Consider the following 21,210-nt stretch of genomic DNA (forward strand, 5'->3'; position numbering starts at 1 on the left):
TACGTTTAGGTTTAGGCACAGATAAATAGTGGGGCAAACTAGTTGAAAGTTTGGCGAGGGGGGACCATACAATGGATCTCAGCCGAGCACCTGCCATGAAAATAACGATAAAACAGAGACAAACTCGCAACATCTCTTCTGTGAGAAAGAGGTTGCAGGGAAGAGAAAAGGATATCCCCCACAAGGCTACAAAGTCTATTTTGAACTCTATCAAGACAGGAATTTAGCCCCAAAAGTTCCTAGGGGACGTTAAATCCTGGTGAAAATGAACAAATAGTGCAGTTTTATGCCTTAATATGTGTAAATTTGAGTTCTGCATCATACAAAAAAGAAATGACCAAGTCCATCATTTGCCCCTCCCCCCATTTAGCCCCAAAAGTCCCCAATGTCTTAAATTTAAATTTGAGTTCAGCATCATAACTTCTAAATAGAAAATTTGACAAATATGGTAAAATAGTCCCAAAAATGGAGTGTTTTTATTAGCCCTAAAAGAGCCCCTGGGACACACCCAAGAATTATCGCAATGTATAGACAAACAAAATTATATAGAAATCAGTTAGTTACAACTTTTCAGAAAGTTTTATAAAAATCCAAGTCATCAATTTTTTTAATAAGCACAAAAGTGTCAATTTTAGCCATTTTAACCGCAAAGGCACTTCTAGGAGGGCATCAGAGTTTTCCCAGAAAATCCGTTCCGTTACTTTTTTACTCGTATCATGTTTAATGTTTGTGCAAAATCTCAAAAGAATTCTAAGGCATAGTTATTGAGAAAAGTGAGGACGAACGAACGGACAAGGGTGAATTTACAGGTTCACCCTACTTTTGTCAGGGTACTAAAAACATAAATAAAACGAAATGGGGATCATCTGATTAGCAAAGAGGATCATTAATTATTAATCTGTTATTGCTAAGCTAAAGAAAATTCTGACTGCATATTCTAAAATAAATTGTTCCAAAATCAAATTTTGGATACATTAAAAAGTGACATTTATTTTTATTGATTTGACAAATATTTAGCTAACAATTATTTTTATGGTAAGACAATTAAAAAAAAAAACTTAAATAATCTATATAAATAAAACGGTAGATGTTTGTATGCGTGTGAAAATACTTAATTGATAAACTCTTAAACTACTGGTTACATAACACTGAAATTAACAGGAAATAGTATTCATACCCCAAGAATAGTTTATAACTAATAAAATCATTGTTTGGATGGATGAACAACACGTACAGAAATATGTCGACATGGTAAAATGAAAAATGTTCATTTCAACTTGCTGACATTTCTGCACAGGTGCAAATTCATTATCTGAATAAATTAGTTCTAGTTTTAATATAATTTAATTCAATTAATAATTTAACAATGCTGTAACAATTAGATTAGATGACTACGGTCATTCCAAAATTCTGCATCCATGATTTCAAAGTTTCATCCCTCTATTGCAGATATTGATAGTGTGAAACTAAGAAAACAATCCCTGTCATGGATGTGCATCAAAAGCACAGATGCATCATTGAATTCCTAGCAAATTTGCATTGAGAATGTCGGTGGCTACATAGAAAAATAAATTCTGGAGCACAAAAGGTCGCTCGTTTTAAATGGTACTACTCTCGTCTTCAGAGCTTTTTAACCATTGGATTTTAAATAAAAAATAGGCTTTACTTTTGGAACGACCTTCGTACTCTATTTGGGTAAACATTTTTGTTTGCATTAATTTTAACTTTTTAAAAATAAAAAACCAAGAGCCACCAACCATGGTAGTTCATTATGCAACATTTACAAATGTTTCAGAATTTGTTTTAGATGAGGAGTGATAATCTATTTTCCTTTTTTTTTTGATTATTCGGACTACTGTTCTCATTAATTTTGTAACGTGCTGGATGCCTAGTCAAAAACAAAGGCTAAGAGAGTAAACCTTGACAAAAAGTCCGGTTTAGAGTCCTGATAAGCAGATAGTGGAGCACTGTAACATCTTTCCTACAGTTGGCTCCAAGCGTACTGGCTTGCCTTTCTATTGGATTTTGTCTGCAATGTCGAGAGGGGAACCTGGGTAACTGAGTAAACCCAGGTCTCCTTATCACCTGCCCAGGCCTGCATCCAGAGAGGCAACTCCAGCTCCAAACTGTATAGCCACAGCAGATGCTGCAGTGCACTAGACTATATGCAGAATGGCATTGTCTCATTAGACAAAAGGTTGTCATCATCTGGCCTATGTAATCTCTAACCTATTTCATGTGGATCTTGTCAAACTCAGAAATATATACAGCATTTCAAATCAAACACTTCATTCAATCCACAAGGATAAAAGTGCTAAGTATAATCAATTTTAAGTGAGTCTTCAGGTGATTGAATGTTCAATTCTATCTATATTAAGAATACAGTTATGAATTACTTAAGACTGCTATCCAGTTATGGTTGATGGAATGAGAAAAAGTTATCCCTGTGGATTGAATAAAGATCAAAATCGCATACAGATTTCCAACTTCAACAAGACGCAACTAAAAATAACTTTCAAGAGAAGTTTGAATCACCCAAATAATACAATATTTGAACATTGTTTTCCTTAAAGATTTTGTAATTAATACATAAACTTACCAGCTCTTTTGTATCAATGAAATAAATCAACATTGTGTCCGGCTTGGATTTGGGAATTTGTCCACCAGCTGTAACAATAAAAAAAAAATAAATAAATAAATCTTTAATCGGTGGGGAAAAAAAAAATGTTCCAAACCAATGATTTTTTTTTGTTCATTTATCCAGTCAGACGTAGCTTCTTTTTTTTTTTATTTAAAAAAAAAAAAAAAAAAAAAAAAAAAAAAAAAAAGTTCTGAAGTTTGATTAGAAGTTTCACAAAATCGGAAATATACATCTGCAAACCGTTGGAAGTTACGAAACATTTCCACTATAGCAAACAAGATGAAAATAAGTTTGAAAAGTAAAAAATAAAAAATCTGAAACAGAAATATCATCTTATTCATTATAACTTTTTATTTTTGTTGTATACCAATATATATATATATATATATATACACACACGGCATAATCATGTTGACAAACCGGTTCCCAATAGATCACCAAAGTTCGGCAACGTTGAGCATGGCCAATACTAAAATGGGTGACCATTGGGTAATACCAGGTGCTGTATGTGTTTGGAGCCTGAAGAGGGATGGGTGCCGCCAAGCTATTCTTGCCAAAGACATGCTGCATGAAATAATTCAGCACCCCACAATTCAGGAGAGTTAAGGGACACGCCTGTATATCCATCAAAATGAAACAATTAAATTCTGAGGCGAATAAGATAAGATTTTAAGATTGTCCCATCGCTCAACAAGTTACATATCCAATTTACTAGCAATGGGGGTTAGGGTTGTTTTTACTGCATAGTAAGAAAGGTTATCATTGATGATTTAAACAGGTATTGAATAACAATATTCCCAAACAAAAACGGTCACAGACATTTCTATGGGAAAAATATTAAGAAAAAAGAAAAACTATTGTTCATCTGTTGCATCGATCAATGACCAATATGGAACATTTACATAGAGGAGGTGGGGAAGTAGGGCAGATGAAAGTAAAACTTAAATACTTTCCATTCACTATTCGCCACCTCCTCCCCTTCCGACACACACACACGCCTTGATAGAATTTAAACATCTTTTTACAGTTTTACAATAAATTAAATCGTTCTCACAAATCAAATTTTATTCATTCCATTCATTATTTCAAATCCTCTCGTAATATTCATCACCATCATTCTACTGACAATATACAGTAGGTAGCAAAAATATTTGGTAACAGTTTTTTTGAGAAATACGAAAAAAAAAAAACCAATCAAGTTAATTTGAATGAAATTTACACTCAATCTTTAAACAGATATTATTTATCTAAAAATAACACAGAAATGAAGATCTTAGTTGACAAATATTTATTAACAATAAATCAAATTACTCATATGCAAAAGTATTTAACACATTTACTAATATTTATTTGTATATCCTTTGTTACAGCCTCCAAACATTTTCCATAACTTCCTACAATCACTTGCTGGTAGTTTCAACCATTCTTCTTTGTAAACTTTCCTCGATTCCTTGATATTCTTGGGATCTCTTGCATGCACCTTTAACTTCAAAGTTTTCCACAGATTTTCGATAGGATTTAAGTCGGGTGACTGTCTAGGTCACTGTGTAACACTAATCTCATTATCCTTAAACTATTTCATAGTTATTTAAGCCTTATGCTTGGGATCATTGTCTTGCTGGAAGATAAAGTCACGGCCCAATCCTAAATCTGCAACACTTCTGGTGTATTTTGCTGCATTCATTTTCCCTTCTATGATTTCCATACCCCCAACTCCATTTGCAGAAAAGCAGCACCAAATCATCACACTTCCACCTCCAAATTTTACAGTGGGAATATAGTATGAGACGGTTTAAATGTTGTGCCCTTTTTCCTTCATACACGAGCATGCATGTTTCTTCCAAAAAACTCAATTTTTACCAACTAAATTTGATGCAGAAGTCATCTGATTCACATTGATATCTAGAAACAAATTTCAAACGATATTTCACATGTCTAGGACTCAACAATGGAGTCTTGCTCGGTAATCTCCTGTATGATTCAATGATTTCTTGATTGTGTCCTTGCTTACTTCAATTCCTGCTTCCTGCAAATACTACTGAATTTCTGAATGAGTCAGAAATGGTTCTTATTTCACGTTACGAGCGATGCAATGAGCAGTAAGATCATTTAATTTACGTGGCTGATCACTTCTTAAAGGATTTTTAGTATTACCACCCATTACTTTTCACTTTTTCACAACAGCCCCAACTGTACTCACCACCAAATTTAGTTTTGAAACTATTTTCCTGTATCTTTTTAATTTTTTTTTTTTTTTTTTTCATTTTCCTGGTTCATATCATGAGTCAATTCCTTTGTTTTAACCATTTTAAAACAGTAATGAAAAAAGGCAACCTGCGCAATGTCTTGAGAGCTGTTATCAACTCACCTGTAAGGAGCCGGAATCATGGAGTGCATTCTGATTGGTTGAAATATTGTAGCAAGATTAAATGACTGCTTAAGAATGAAATTTTAGTGTGTTAAATACTTTTGCATATGGGTAATTTGATTTTTTTTTATATAAATATTTGTCAAATAAGTATATCTTCATTTCATTTTTAGATAGATAATATCTGTTCAAAGATTAAGTGTAAATTTCATTCAAATAACATTTCTTGAGAAAAAAAAACAACACTTTTGCTACCCACTGTATCTATCTCAATAACCTTTATTCTTGAGTGACTTTTAGCCTTGATATATAGTGATGCATTAGTAAAAAAGCAACAAATGACAAAAAAAATCACTAATGTACCTGTAAAACAATTAATATAATCAATATATATATATAATATATATATATATATATATATATATGATGGACTCCTGCGCTTCTGCCACAACTAAGTTGCTCGGAAATTCATGCAGAAGAGTTGTTTACAGTGGTGAAGGCTTTGTGTAGAACCGGCCACACTTTTTGGTATTACTGCTAACCTAGCAGGTTTTTACATCAGAGTTTCCTTCTCCTAGATGCATGTTTTAATGAAGACTGGGAGTGCATCTCTTCCAGTGAATTAATGCGCTTCCAGATACCAACCTGGAAATTTCTATGACAGTGCGGTACATACGTCGCTTAGCCTTCCCAAATGGTCACCCATCTGGTACTGGCCAGGCTCAACATTGCTTAACTTTGGTGATCTGGCAAGAACGTGTATCAACGTGATTGTGCTGTGTGTGTGTGTGTGTATATATATATATATATATATATATATATACACACACACACACACACACATACATACATACACACACGGCATAATCATATTGTTCTCATCAGATCACCAAAGTTAAACAACGATGAGTCTGGCCAGTACCAGATGGGTGAATATTTGGGAATAGCAGGCACTGTATATTGGCATTGTTTCCAGTCTTCAAATTTCTACTTGCCACAGATATTTAACAGTGCTGCCTCAGGATAAGTGTGATTAGAGATTATGCAACTCTTGCCCCCCCAAAATTCATGCGCGAGTCACATCAGTGAGGTTTCGTGGTATTCATCAAAATTAATGGATGAACACACACACACACAGATATATATATATATATATATATATATATATATATATATAGCCATCATTTACTTTTACTAATATTATATTTTTCTATGATCATGTCTGCATTTAATGACTTTCCTAGGTTATAGTGACCTCATAAGTATATCATGCTCAGAGACAAATACTATATAAGGAATCGATAATCAGAAAATGCAGATGGTCCCATAATTATAATTGTAATATTCAGAGAAAAATTCAATAAAGGTGAACAATATATATATATATATATATATATATATATATATATAATAAATTTTTGTTATCAAGTAAGATCTTTGACTTACTTGCAGTTTCATCGAATACTTTTGTACACAAAATCCGATCCCGCATTTTGCTAATTCCTACCCTCTGATGAGAAGGAAAGTATTTCTTTGAAACTCCACGGATTAAAGACTATCCACTTATTTAGGGTTTCCTTTTCAGATTAAATGTTTAACTCTTTTTCAAAGTATTTTTTAACATGTTTTATTAACTATTTGCTCTTATCTATATAGCAATTGTACCCATCGTTGACTGGGTTCAAAAACAGCCTACAGAAAATGGACTCTGATTTATGAAAGTATGATAGGTTATGAAAAGGAAGGGTTGTAAAGAGATAGCTTCGAATTTGGGGGTATCAAAACCAAAGCAAAATATGATTAAAGTAAAAATAAAATAGATAAACCCCATAATTTATTATACCATACATGTTCACACTGAAACACTTATCACAATATTCTATACAAATATATATTCTATATTAAAAAACCTTGTTAAACTTTGTGACATATTTCCATTCTATCGAGGTCAGACGCGAACGAACACCCCATAATTTTATTATACCATATTTCTTCAAATTGAAACATAATTATGAAAGTATACTTATGCAGATAGATATGAAAAGTCTTTATTAAAGTTTGTGCCTATTTCCATTCTATGGAGGCCAGGCGCGAACGCAGACCCCACAATTTTATTATACCATCCCTATTTAAGTTAAAACATACTTAAAAAAGTATTATTATGTACATCTATATCAAAAACACTTGTAACCGTTTAATTTTTAAATTTTTTTATTTCCATACTTTGTGGACCAGGCACATACGCAGACCCCACAATTTTAATGAATCATCATTATACCAGATCAAACATACCCATTCCTGTGTCTCGATACATCTTCTATTATATGTGATCAGTTTTTTTTTATAATAGTAAACCATATAGGAGCCTATTCATAACCAGACACACACAGACGTTCAACTTTATATTATATATATGCATATATATAAAAGTGAGAATGTGTGTGAGAGGACACTTCTCAATCTACATATTCAACAAATTTTTTATCTAGACTTGACATGTGGTATATAGGCTATTCAGACATGTGGAAAACATTTTAAAATCAGTTTTCATCCAGAAAATGGGTTTCTAAGAGGTCAAAATTAGCAAATTGTATGTGGGGGTCATCAGATTTTTCTGTGTTTGCCAACTGTTTCATGACTGTGCATGCACAGTCGAAAAACATGATAGGTTCTTTATATTAAGAATGAGATTTTTTTTAAAACACTTTGTAAATGTTGTGTCAAGCTGGTGTAATGGTTATCGTATTTGACTGAACGTCTTTAGGTTTTGGGTTCGATCTCAGCTCAGGTACTTTGTTTTTACTTACAAGAAGTGAACTGTTTAAAAAAAAATAATACTAGCATGCACATGTCTCAGTATCTGCATTAATTAAGATATAATATTTATGCGTATTTTAACACCGAGCGACCTGCTAGTAAGATAAAAAATAAAATCGCAAAAGTAAATAATCTAAACAGTTTTAGACATCATAGAAATTCAGTGTAGACTGTTACACATGACTTAACGGATACAAACCTTGATAAAAAGAAAAAGCTAATTAATAAATCTGAAAGTATGGAACACAGAATAGAAGCAGTCTTTATTCATCCGTATTTCAGGCAGAATTAGACACAATGTTTTTAATGTGAAGAAAATCCAGCTCCTTAAAAGAGGTACTCTGGATTGGAAGAAAATAAAAATTGCTTTATTACGGTTCTGTTTTTTTTGAGATGAGATTTGATTTGTATTCTTCTTGAGTGCTATTTGCACATTTCAGTCGATGTAACCTCTGACCTTCTTCAGGTGTATCTTGTCGAACTCGGGAATCTGCACGGAATTTTGAACAGAATCCTTTATTTAATCTACAAGGGTAACATGCTCTCGTTCCATCTGAGTAGAAAATTCACAATTGTATTTTTGAGTTGCTCGCACTGAGGATCGAACCTTGAATCTCCAGGATTCTACAACTGAATTAGATCAAGTACCTTATCCATTGTGCCACAGGTCCTTGTGGACAATTCTAGTACATATTTTAGGAACCTTAAGCCTATTTTTGTTTCTAGATATAAATATCACTATTTATTACATGTTATTACTATGCATGTGCGTATGTGTACTATATATATATATATATATATATATAGGTAGATAGATAAACCTTTCTTGTATAACGTTTATGCCTTTAGGTTTGAGTTTTTTCCTTGCTAATAGAGAGAGAGATGGCTTTGTTGCAGGGTTTGAATCCCACAACCAACAGCAATCATGACTTCCTACACTGATGATTCCAGAAGGATGAAATACTTGTCTGTAGGTATTAAAAATAATTATATCTATATAACTACCTACTTTATTTATTATTATCTTACCATTTATTTCTTTAACCTAACATTATCGATTATTTTCACCTGAAGAAGATCGAAGGTTACATTGACAGAAACGTTGTGCAAGAAAACTTAAGATGAACATAGAACCCAAATAATACAAAAATATCTTCAGTCTAGAAGGATTTCTCTTCCACCGATTGAGGCAGTATGGTATACGTACCTTCGTCATGATACTATCCCTGGCTAGCAAAAATATGTTAGTTATGATAAAGGCGATGTGGGTTTGATGAGATTGTTTCTGTGAAACGAACTGAATTTTTTTTTTTTGAGATGAGGATTGATAATTTGGATTATTTGGACTACTGTTCTCATCTTGAATGTTACTTGCACAACATTTTTATTGATATAACCTCTGACCTTCAGAAGTATCTTGTCGAACTCAGAAATCTGCACAGAATTTCTAATGGTACCCTCAGGATTTTTATCCTGAGCTCCCAAAATCAGCAGAGATTAGACTATTCTCGTAATGTCCCTGTTGATTTTGCAGTGGGAGTTTAGTTCTGTGCAGTTCTAGGAGGTCCACCCTACCAAGCCTTGCCTTCCCTTTTTGAGGGGTGGTTAGTTTACTGCTAATCGCCTCAGGCACACTTACCAGGAAATGCTGATGGGGCTGCCCAATCACTGACTTCTCAATCTCACTTTTCAACTCTGGTGTCTAAGTTCTTGCAGTGAGAGAGAACTAAGCACCAGTTATGCACTCAGTGATTGCATTTTGAGTGTCACGGTTGAATTTTACCAAGTACTTTATCCACTACGCCACGGGTCTTTGCGGACAATTCTAGAATGAATTTTGGGTGCTTAAAACCTTTCTTTTTTTTGTTTCAGAAGTACAATCTTATTACTGATTATATATATATATATATATATATATATATATATACACACACACACACGGTGTCCCAATAAAATGTATACACTCTTTAAATTATCTCAACTTGTTACATGAATACGCTATGCCACTTTCCCAAGAGATGTTTAGGAATAAAGAACGGCATTTCAAGCCGGATGGAGCACTTCCCCACTACCATCATAATGTAAAAGCATATCTTGATAGTCACCTGCAAAACAGATAGTTAGGATGAAGAGGAAGTATCGAGTACTGTCCACGCTCATCAGATTTGACCTCCCCATGGATTTTTCTTTTTTTTTGGAGCGGGGGTTGGGGGCATGTAAAACACCACAAAACGAGCTACAATGAATGAGTTGAAAGCAACCATTGAAAAGATTTGTCAACATACCAATTGAACTGATTAGGAACGTTTTCGATTCAATCAGTGAGCGTTGTCAGCTGTTCATAGATCACAATGACCACTAATTTAAACACTTTCAATAAGCTAGTTTCTATATTTGCTTACAGTATTTTTATGTATGAAACTTTCCTTTGTTATAATAAATGTTGATTTTATGGTCATTTGAAGAGTATACATTTTACTGGGATACCATATGTATATATATATATATATATATATATATATATATTTTGTACTGTAAGATCAATTCAGATAGATGAGTTACTGTATGATTTACAATGTAATAGCAATAGATGACACTATTGTCATGCATTTTATCTTTTTTTTTTTCACTATAAACAATTATTGGAATGGACAAGTCTCGAAGGGAGGAGGGTACTTTTTAAATCCTATGAAAAACCGCACACACACAAATCTAGCTAAACCCGTGAGTGGAAGAAGAAGAGAGAGAGAGAGAGAGAGAGAGAGAGAGAGAGAGAGAGAGAGAGAGGAATGTTTACCGTTTTATAATTGATGGAACATCCCACTGAAAGTACAATAAATTCTAATAACACAACAATGTTTGGTTAGGCAGTGATGAGGGACAAGAGAGTAGGAGTGGAGGTAGTGTGTTATTTAACACGCCCAATAAGTATATTACATACTGAGTGTAATAACATTGTTTGAGATGTATGGCGGTTATAATTTGTAGATACGCAGATGGAATTTCAGATCTGACGGTTTAAGTAGTAAGAAAAAAAAAAGTGGCTAATTTGAGTAAATGTGACAACTACAATATCAAACAATATATATATATATATATATATATATATATATATATGGTGAAATGTTTATTCAATTATATTTCACTTTTTATTTACACCAATCCTTTAATTTATGAAGCTCAATGTAACTACAGAACATCTTCTATAATATAAATCTCATGTATGTATGTTTTTATGTCTTGCAAGAACTTCCGACAGAGGCAACGGATCCTGACAAGATCAGGATCATTTTGAAGCTCGACGTCAACACATACAAAAAATTTGGCCAAAAACATTAATTCCTTCACCCTAAACTCGGCCGTTTTGTACAAGGAGGGGGTCAATTTTTTTCGCTAAAATTTTAGCAAGTCATCGTCACCATTGGATTGACTTTGGTTAATTTCAATGCTTTTGACTTCCGGTCACGTCATGGAGACATCGGCTAAGACGTCAGATTATATCTGAATATTTAGTGGGAATGGTACGTCTTCATAGTCCCCTTAGAGGAGGCACACTTAGAGATCAGAACACTTCCCCCCCCCTTCCACTGTAAATTTTACATAGTAAACTTGTAGATATTTTTTAAAAGTTTCTTTCTACAAAGAATACACAAACATCACAAAGACACGGAGATATGCAAGATATATACTAGAAAATGAATTCCTCAAACTAAACAATTCTGTACCATTTGTGCTTTCTTACGAAGATTAAAATCAAGATATTATCCTACTAAACCTTAAGTCTAGACTCCTTATGCCAATTTTGGTCAAAATACATTACATGATTTTGATTCTAGAAAATATCTTAAAGGCTTAAGCTTAAGGGGGACTTAATAAATTGAAATTCAGGGAATCTTGTTCAATTGGTGCTTAATGGATCAAATTGAATGCCAATCTGAGATATTCAAATTTTTAACAGAAAAGTTGTGTCCATATTATTAAAACCTGTGAAAATATTCCAAAGACGCTAAAATTTGGGGAATATTTATTAATTGATGTCCAATATCTATAGTTAAAATTTCACCAAAATCAGAGTAACCTGAATTTTCATAAAAAAAACTTCCAATATAAAGCAAAACTAAATATAGCCCACAGTATCCACCCTTATTCCTAGCAGCTGTTCCAAAAAAAAACAAAAAAAAAACAATCATCGGTTAATTAGTTTAAGAGTGAATCCTATACGTAGAAATATACTGACATAAAAAAGGGTCAAAACACGAGAAGGACACGAAAACTGAACGTTTTTTGACATGTGCATGACTATTTGAAATGTATACGTTTATGGGGAAAATATATTTTACCCTTTATTTACACCAATCCTTTTATTAATGAAGCTCAATGTATGTTAAATTTAACAATAGAGCATGTACAAATGGATGACAAAATAACTTTATTCCAAAATGTTATTCATCTTACCATTTATTTATTTCAACATGTCAAAATGTCCTTTGACAGCACCTTTTTCGTAGTGCAGAAACAATCATAATTATTGCGTCAATTTTAAATATTTTCCACTGATTCATCAGAAAAGTAGCTTTTTAACTTGACAAAAAAAAAAAAAGAAAAAGAAATATATATTACAAATAATGCAAATATTCTTCAAATTGATGTGACTATGCCCATTTCTTTTTCTTTGTCAAGTTAAAGTTTCTGTTTTTCTGATGAGTCAGTGCAGAAAATATTTTGAAATTAGAATATAGCTGCTTTATCATTATATATATATATATATATATATATATATATATATATATATATATATATATAATGTTTAGAGGTACAGAATTTGTATATAGTTTTAAATAAAATACTAGGCGGAAGTTTCTCGAGAGCTCTTTCGGCTATCATCTCGTCAGGAGTAAATCTATAGCAATCTAAATAAATAAGTTCCCCAATAGAACTCTTTATTTTCGTTACAATATTATTTAGATTGCTATCGATTTACTCCTGACGAGATGATAGCCGAAAGAGCTCTCGAGAAACTTCCGCCTAGTATTTTATTTAAAACTATATATATATATATAAGATGGTCACTAACTTTTTGAAAACATTTATTTTTTAAATAAAATTTAAATGAAAAAAATTTTGAAAAACATTTAAGTGCCGAACATAATGACAAAATCATTTTATTTTTCCGATATTTTGCTAAAAATAGTCTCATGTGATGCATTTCTCTCTTCCATATCAGTGATTGCAGTACTATCCTAACATTAATACTAATATACAGCCTCCAACGGGTTTGACTCCTTAAAATTTATATAAGAGAGAGAGATCAAAGATGGTTGAATCAAGAAAATTTAGTACTTGTGCAGTTTATAGACCATGCTGAAATAACATTTAGAAAGCCATTCGTAACATGGGAAGGAGAAGCTGTTAACTATTCTGTACTTTCACTTCACACTCGTGCCATAAAATGGAATTGCACTCGAAAATCCAATAGAAAAAATAGCATGGTTCACAAACCACACAAATACCTAAGATTTTTGTAAATCTGTGGCTTGCACTAAAAATAAAACCAAAAGAGCCCCCTCCCCCCGAAAAAAAAAACAAAACAAAGAAAACTACCTAAACTACTCTGGAATTGGTAATTGTATTGGAATCAGAAAAACATTTGGACCAATCTATCACTAGTGTGTGTGTGTTTGCTACTGTAATTGTCTCATTAACTCAAACTAGACACTTTTTTTCTTAACATTAAAATCAGATTTGAAATTCCCTCCAAGTATCTGCAAAATGTAGGGAAAGGGCAATAAGTTGTCACCATAAAGAAAACAACACTACAGCTTTATTTTAAAACAAAAAAAATAAATAAATAAATCAATTCAAGTAACAAGAACTGACATCTATTCAATGTAGCTGCCTTCATGCTCAATAACCGCCTCGATATGGATCCGGAACTGGAAACATGCCTTTTCCACAAGTGCTGACAGGAGCTTGGCGAATACTCGGTGGATGGCAGTGATCAGGCTGGCTTTGGTGTTGTGTGAGGTCATGTTGGTGATGTTTGACATGACTAAATGAAGCAGTTCAGGTCGGGGGAGGAGTGGTAAGTGAGAGAAGGGTACAAAGTCATAGCACTCCTTCTGAAGCTTACCCGACGGTCTCTGGATTTGTGAGCCGGTGCCAAGTCCTGCTGCCACACCCAGGGTCTGCCAGCATTCACGCGATTGCACCAGGGGATGACCACACTCTTCAGCACATCCAGGTACACTTTGGTGTTGACTTTCAAGCTGACTTCGAAGATGCGAGATGGCATGATGTGACCCTCACTTGAAACCACCATAATTATGGCAGGAAACTGTTTTCATCACCCTAGGCACGTCCCTGTTATTCGTGGAAATCCAGCGATACATTTTGAGGGTGCTGGCAATAGTCCTGTTGTCATAAGGACTGTCTGAAGAGCAAGAGTTGTACAGCAGTGCATCTTTGATCTTGCTCGTTGAACATTGTATTACTTTCAGACATGATAAAAGGCTCTTATTGCTCTCGCGATTTGTACACAACTGGCCAACTAGTAGATGGTCCACAACAAAAACAGAAAACCAGTTTTCATCAAGCAAAAATGGAATCATATTTTCTAGGGCAACAATTTTATCGTTCTACCCTAACTGCCACGCACCTCAAACAATCATGTTGTGTAGCACTAATAAAGTGCTCAATATATAGGCAGAGCTTAAAACCAAGAGTGAAAAAAAAAAATATGCAGCAACAAAACAATATAACAGCTGTCTCACACAAAACCGATCTTCATTCATTTATGTTGACATATCAATCAGATGGAATATTGATGGTGTGTGTGTGTGTGTGTGCACGCGCGTACAAATAAAAAGTCGCTTCGTTGTAAAAGAATGACAACTGTCCATGTTGTGTTCTAACCTTTACTTTATGGCGTTTCCTAACTGGAATACATAAATCTTTCAACGTATGTCCACGTTATTCTTGAAACATTTTAAGTGCCAAACAAATCCATTGACGATATAAAACTTATCAAAACCGTCTAGAAATTGAAGTCGTGTGACAGTTGGTAACATTGTAACAACATTCACTACGCCTCATGACAAACGGTCGACCCATGTCGATCAGAGTCTTCAGCATACTTCAGCCATTCCCGATTCCAGCATGACCTGATCACCTTTGTAATCTCACCATAAGCTGTGTGTGTGATAGTGTCTTGTAGAAGGAGGAACCTCAAACGTTGTCCATCACTGTTTGGTCGTGTCAGTTCCCAGCAATTTTCTCCTCAGCCCAATCTATTCCTGCTCAGCTTTGCTTCCAATATCTCTCTTGGAGGGGATCTTCGAGTCACTAACTGTCCCAAACTGGACACTGTTCTCAACTGTCTCAAACCGTCCCCAACTTTCACACTGTCGCAAAACTCATTGCTACCTCCAAAACCGACCATAAATCAACCTTGAACACACTGATCGCAAACCAACCCCAAACACACTGACCACCACTGTTCGGTCCTTTGCTCCAATCACAGCCACACCTTGATTAGCAATCCTATTCAACTTCTTTTATGTATCTTGGTGAAGAACTTCCTCTCCATTGTTCTGCTGATAATCCTAATTCTCCATTTTTTTTTTTTGGTCATATTTCTTTCTTTCTCCTATACTCCCCAACAATTGAGGGTGGGGGCCGTTGCTAATATCACACCAACAATACCAAAATCATTTGGGCCAGCTACCAGTTCCTTGTCTACCTTCAACGTTTTAATCCATATATTTACTTATCTACCTTTGCATTTCCTCCAGCCAGCAGATTCGATTAGACCTACTAACTTGCAGATAAATTCCTCCTCAGGGCATCGAAGAATGTGATCAAACAAAGTGTTTATAACAGTCTCCGTGATACCAGTGGGGTTGCTAATGTAGACTAGATTTCTTAAAAAAGAATTCCTACTGACCCTTTTGAAACTTAAATTACGTTTTCTTTTTTTTTAGAACATGAGGCCCTTTCTAGCTGAAGTATAAGTTACTAAGTCTGAAAAGATGAATCTGGAGGTCGGAGGTTAGATCGGCTGCAACGCTGTGAATCTAACAAGATGAACATAGTTCAAATAATCCAGATAAGATAAACAAATAAAAGATTAGAGATTATATTGGCTGGAATGTAATAAAAGCTAGTAAAGATGAAGGCAGAACTTAGATAATTACTTTTGAGCAAAACACAAATCTTGTAGATTTTATTGATTTTAGTTTTTATATAAGAATTTCACCAAATGTCTAATTTATTGATAATTATAAAACAAGCTATAAAATTTTACTATATATTTATAAAAGTGAAATTGTGTGTGTGTGTGTGTGTGCGTACATTTCCCTACCAAACTACTCTTTCAATTTTCAGATTCGAGATTTGACATAAGAGGTATTGAGATTTTGGAAAACCTTTTAAATCCGTTTTCAGCCAGAAATTTGGTTGTCAAAGGTCAACGATTTGACTTTTGAAAACTCTACCAAACTCCTCCACCAATTTTGGGTATAAACACTTAAAATTTTAAATGTAGTTACTTGGACATGGATCTAACTTTTTAATTTGATTTGAGCCCATTACAAATGTTAAGGGGTTAAAATTGGGCCAAGGTTAAAAAAAAATAAAAATTGACCTCTGCGATGTCTACCAAATTACTCAGCCAATCTTTGGTCTAAACATTTGAAATTTTATATAAAGTGTATTCAGACATAGTGCAAGCTTTTTAATTGGTTTTTGGCTGAAAATCTGGCTGCCAAGGAGTCAAAGTTAAGATTTGACCTTTGCGATCTCTAGCGAACTACTCAGCCAATTTTGGATCTAAACATTTGAAATTTTAGATGTAGGTTACCTGGACAGGAGTTAAACTTTAATATATACATGCATATGCACAAAGTTACGAACAGTACATTAAACCAATAAAATGAAGAATACTGAAATTATTTAGGGAAATATTAATTTCTGAAAACTCCATCTTTAATAAAACTTACTAGGTGGTTGGTGTCATTAGATATTAAAAATAACATTTGGTGTAACATGGCCTAGAAAAAGTTGAGAAACACTGGTTTAGGCCTTTTGAACGAAGAATTATAAAAGTACAAAGAAAAAAAAAATTCACGGAATCTCAAGAAACATTCTTGGCATTTCATGAGAAATTAAAAAAAAAATTATTAGAAAAGTAAAAGAAACGATTAAAATTCTGGTAAAATTTACAAGAGTTTCACATTTTTAAACAAATAAGTTTACATTCCGTCATGTTCTGTTTCTGTCAGAAACAATTCCTTGTTGATTTGTGGTCGAAATGCGGAATGTTTTTAACAATTGGAATTGACATTAAATAACTACTTTTGGTATGTGTCATACTATTAATAAAATAAATAAAACTCTTCCATATATATGTATATATATATATATATATATAAAAGAGCATGTATATTTAATATATACACAATGAGGAAATATATATATTGGTCTTCAATATTTTCTTCAACAGTGCTCAATATACGAGTAAAACTAAGTAGTAAGTAATAAAAAAAACCCTGTGTAGGTTGCAGTGAATTTTCATAATATATATATATATATATATATATATATATATATATATAATATATATACACATAAAGTGTGTATGTATTTAGGCAGCAGGTTTTCATGTAGGCAAGTGTTATTAAATAACAGTGTTTTTGTTTGGGAGTTTATTTTTTTCAATTTTATGAATAGTCTATTTAGTATTCCGATCAAATTGGTGTGTATAAGTTTTGCATTTTTACTTTTGTTTCTTTTTCATAAGTTTTGATTAGTCAAATCATCAAGTAGGCGAGAACGGGCGAGGAAGGAAAGAGGAGAAAAAAGAGGAAAAAGAAGTGCACTATTTATGATGAAAGATGGTTTAAATTTAAAATAAAAACTGCCATTAAATGGAGGCAGCAGCGACATCTGCTAGAAAACACTAACACAGTTTATGTTGATAAAATTGAAATTTCAATTTGATAAGCAAAGAAATATAATCCAGATCTCTAATCTCAAGGCAAATAGGTAAATATTTTACCAATTTAATGCTGATAAAAAAGAAAAAAAAATACCAATATTAATCGCAGAAATTCCACGGTTGCTTACTTCAAAATTTCATTTTAGAAAATCCAAATTAATGATAGGATGATTGCAGTGTTTTGCACCCATCCGATTCAATTAGCAATTGTTTTAAATTCTAGATTCTCATACAATTAAAGATTCCAATAAATATACCAAAATTATATTAAAAATAATATAATAATAAAAACTAGAAATTTGTTTGTATCAGTTTTTAAGTATGATATTGCACTGGGGGGGGGGGGGAAGATATGTTCATTCATATTTTTGTATCTCACCCATAAGTTTAAAAAAGATTGGTAAACCTTTTTCTGGACTTGAAAATAATTAAAATATTTTGTCAAACAGTTCTTCATAAATAAATTTAACTATTTTCTAAAGGAGGAGAAACAAACGCGTTTCTTTTGAAGATTTCGTTTTAAATATTTGACTATATTGCACATATTTTCCCCCAAATCACAATAATGATACCCTAATTATAAACGAAACAAACATTACAAAAAAATCTAGAAAAACAAACAAAGCCAACAAAATGCATTTTTTTCTTTTTTTAGATTTAATTATATAATTGCTTACATTTTTCACTCAAATCGATTGTCTACTCTAGTTGAGGACCTTTCGCGGTGCACCGGGAGGAAGCTTCATATGCCTCCCCACAGCGACAGTCCACAATACATTGTAGTCTACATTGCACTGTAGAGAACCTACTGTGTATTTTATAAAAATATACTCTGTATATATGTAATGGCTTGAATTAAAGCTTAAAATACAAAAGTCAAGTATCATGCTTTAACTGTGCTCAAACAGAAACATTCATTTTGAACGAACCCTCCCACCACAACCACCATCATATCACAGAACCTGCGATTGATTATATATGCCTGTCCTTATTGCTTTGCGATGATAATGGCTTGAATTTAAGTTTAAAACTTCTCAAATGTACTTATGTTCGGTTGTATAAGGTCACGCCGTGGTAAGGTGCTATCTTTAGTCAGAATCGCCCATTCTTCTTTCATTGGATTATTTTGATTATCCATACTTATCAATAACATTCCGATACAAAACCTATCCAAGAATACCAGATGCATAAAGTACCATTGTGTAAAATTTCATAAAAATCGGCCCAGCCGTTTTCAAATCCGTAGGAAATGAACTCACAGTCCCTTTTATATAAGAGATCATATAATTGCTTCAGCTTAATTATTATTATCATCATATAATTGCTTCGGCTTAATCATCATATAATTGCTTCGGCTTAATCATCATATAATTGCTTCGGCTTAATCATCATATAATTGCTTCGGCTTAATCATCATATAATTGCTTCGGCTTAATCATCATATAATTGCTTCGGCTTAATCATCATATAATTGCTTCGGCTTAATCATCATATAATTGCTTCGGCTTAATCATCATATAATTGCTTCGGCTTAATCATCATATAATTGCTTCGGCTTAATCATCATATAATTGCTTCGGCTTAATCATCATATAATTGCTTCGGCTTAATCATCATATAATTGCTTCGGCTTAATCATCATATAATTGCTTCGGCTTAATCATCATATAATTGCTTCGGCTTAATCATCATATAATTGCTTCGGCTTAATCATCATATAATTGCTTCGGCTTAATCATCATATAATTGCTTCGGCTTAATCATCATATAATTGCTTCGGCTTAATCATCATATAATTGCTTCGGCTTTATCATCATATAATTGCTTCGGCTTTATCATCATATAATTGCTTCGGCTTAATTATTATCATCATATAATTGCTTCGGCTTAATTATTATCATCATATAATTGCTTCGGCTTAATTATTATCATCATATAATTGCTTCGGCTTAATTATTATCATCATATAATTGCTTCGGCTTAATTATTATCATCATATAATTGCTTCGGCTTAATTATTATCATCATATAATTGCTTCGGCTTAATTATTATCATCATATAATTGCTTCGGCTTAATTATTATCATCATATAATTGCTTCGGCTTAATTATTATCATCATATAATTGCTTCGGCTTAATTATTATCATCATATAATTGCTTCGGCTTAATTATTATCATCATATAATTGCTTCGGCTTAATTATTATCATCATATAATTGCTTCGGCTTAATTATTATCATCATATAATTGCTTCGGCTTAATTATTATCATCATATAATTGCTTCGGCTTTATTATTATCATCATATAATTGCTTAGGCTTTATTATCATAATTGCTAAGGCTTAATTATCATATAATTGCTAAGACGTAATTATCATATAATTGCTAAGACGTAATTATCATATAATTGCTAAGACGTAATTATCATATAATTGCTAAGACGTAATTATTATATAATTGCTAAGACGTAATTATTATTATATAATTATTTAGGCTTTATTATATAATTGTTTAGGCTTTATTATTATATAATTGTTTAGGCTTTATTATTATATAATTGTTTAGGCTTTATTATTATATAATTGTTTAGGCTTAATTATAAATTTGCAATCGTTTTATTTTAATTCTAAAAATAAAATAAAAGAATTTTTCCTTTCTGTTATTAGTAAAAATTTCGTTGTACATTTTTTTTTTTAACAAAACATCCTTGTGTCTAATTTATCAAAATGTTATGTATATATTTTTTGACAATTATATAATTCAGAGTGTGTATCTGTTCTGATACTACACTTTATAATTTCTATCCTAAGGAAAATCCTTTTAGACCGAGGCAATTTTTAATTTTGTCCAAATTCAGAGTGACCATTCTAAGAGAGACAGAAGCCCACCATATAAAAAGTAAAATTCAAAAACTTTTTATGTTTTATTTTTAATTTAATTATTAATGATTTTTTTACATTTTTTTTGACAAAACTGTTTTGTTTAATCTTTATACATTTTTTGGGACCTTGTATATCAACAGCATTAATTTAAAGTTTACTAAGCTAATTTATGTAAAGTTTCATTTTTGTCCCTAGACCCCTGCCTTTTTTTCTTATCTATAAATATAAAAGCGAAAATGTATGTATGTATGTATGTATGTATGTGTGTGTGTTCGCTTTTTCTGTGTGTCTACAAAAGGCTTTTTTCAGAGAAACGGTCGCTAGCTTCACAACTTTTTAAAACTTTATATCACATAAATCGAAATATCTCACAGTTAACAACGAAGCTCGCCTGTCTATTTAATTTGCTCAATTTCGGGAAGATAAATATTCAACATTTGTCGCTCGCCGCATGTGGGTTAGTCTTTTTTTCCTATAACATCTTGGAAAGCGTCCCCGCAGTAAAT

General features: G+C 32.6%; 1 protein-coding gene across 24 annotated transcripts in view; it reads right to left on the minus strand.

Moving 5' to 3' along the window:
- The window catches only part of LOC145277659 (uncharacterized), a 589,250-nt gene that overhangs the window by 77,351 nt on the left and 490,689 nt on the right, over positions 1 to 21,210 (minus strand). For 16 of the 24 annotated variants that reach the window (XR_013868190.1, XM_080129311.1, XM_080129295.1 and 13 more), the window contains one exon: positions 2,600 to 2,667. The exons of the other annotated variants lie outside the window; for them this stretch is intronic. The gene's annotated coding sequence lies outside the window, so the exon portion shown is untranslated. The remainder of the gene's footprint in view (positions 1 to 2,599; positions 2,668 to 21,210) is intronic. 24 annotated transcript variants of the gene reach the window in all.

Source organism: Euprymna scolopes, chromosome 6 (assembly GCF_053919585.1).
Source record: "Euprymna scolopes isolate OS-2025 chromosome 6, ASM5391958v1, whole genome shotgun sequence".
NCBI classification, from domain to species: Eukaryota; Metazoa; Mollusca; class Cephalopoda; order Sepiida; family Sepiolidae; genus Euprymna; species Euprymna scolopes.